This window comes from Dendroctonus ponderosae, unplaced genomic scaffold (assembly GCF_020466585.1).
Source record: "Dendroctonus ponderosae isolate FM_Combo_2020 unplaced genomic scaffold, Dpon_F_20191213v2 Dpon_F_20191213_5, whole genome shotgun sequence".
Lineage (NCBI taxonomy): Eukaryota > Metazoa > Arthropoda > Insecta > Coleoptera > Curculionidae > Dendroctonus > Dendroctonus ponderosae.
Window position 1 is genome coordinate 15,640,341 of NW_026018715.1, and position 1,242 is coordinate 15,641,582.

A 1,242-nucleotide genomic window follows, 5' to 3' on the forward strand; every position below is an offset into this window, starting at 1 on the left:
ACAAGTAAGACAATTAAAATCCAGGAGCAACCAATTCAATAAGAGATAGAAAGTCTATCTCTTTTGATACACGAATACCAACTTGGCTTATTAGCTAAACATAATTGTTTTATCGTTTAATGATTAAGGAAAACCGGCAGCAAGTAATTGTTTAAAAACCTTCAGTTGTTTTTCTATTTTGGGTTTAAAATGTGGGACCCCGGGTGATCCTGTAGTTGCATCATCTTTAATTTAGATGATGATGGTTTTCGAAAATTCCGCGTTATTAATATGAATGACAAAAGGAACTGTTTTCATTGATTCAAACCGAAGCGAAAGGCTATTTACAATTTTTGCGTCCTGTTGGATAATCGGGATTCGATGCCAAAATTTCAACGTCGCCACTATTTTTCGCGTGCCACTTTTGCATTTCCTGCAATAGATTTTAGTAACAAATCAGCCTTTAAACGCCATCAAACTTGGCGACTTTTCCCGTTTATTTCTAATCGATTACATTTATTAATCGCCTATTCTTGATATGAAAATGTTTTAATCACGACCTTTGAATGGCGTCATCGTTGCCTCTTCGTTGAGGTCAATGGCGGACAAATTCGCGTCGATGATCTAATTGAAAGATATTTTCGTTTGAGTTTGTGCAGAGGTTTAATTAGAATGCTATTTCTGGGCGTGAACATTTGCGCTATTTTTGTCTCACTTTATATTTGTTTCTTATCTATCGCTTTATGCAGATGAATATTCGCATTGTTATGCAAATGAAGAAACCGTCGGCTGAAATGAGTCTAAAAACCCTCAATTAATCGCCCCAGAAGCGCAGTGACACTGCTTAAAGTGAGCATATAAAAGGCAATTTTCATTGATTAGAAAATCGATTAAAATTCATAACAACAGTGCAAAAGTGCTCTTGAGCGCACATGTTCGAGGGTTTACCTTGACCGGTGCCTTCTTTGGGCAAATGCGAAAATAACCCAAGAACGATTGTTGTCTTAAGCATATGGTTCGGCCACTTGCTAAAGACAATTGCGTGCCTTACGGTTGAAATACTGTTAACAAACGTGTTTCGAAACTGCGAAAATCGGCTCAAAAATTCGGAAAAAGAGATTCACTCACCTCAAGCGCCTGCAGCATTTGGGTGAACCCTTGCTGAGGTAGAAAATCTATGGACGTTTCCGTTTGTCCCAGCGATTCCTGCAGTTGTTGCACCTCATCGTTCAAGTCCTGCCCAAACCAGTACGTGTTAATAAA

At 38.4% G+C, this 1,242-nt stretch overlaps 2 protein-coding genes across 2 annotated transcripts in view; one reads left to right on the plus strand and one right to left on the minus strand.

Annotated features, from left to right (window-relative positions):
• LOC109539086 (PIH1 domain-containing protein 1) overlaps positions 1-1,242 on the minus strand; it is a 242,786-nt gene that overhangs the window by 224,264 nt on the left and 17,280 nt on the right. The gene's annotated exons all lie outside the window — the stretch shown is intronic.
• The window catches only part of LOC109539065 (multidrug resistance-associated protein 1), a gene marked incomplete at its 5' end in the record, with an annotated part of 237,012 nt that overhangs the window by 220,371 nt on the left and 15,399 nt on the right, over positions 1-1,242 (plus strand).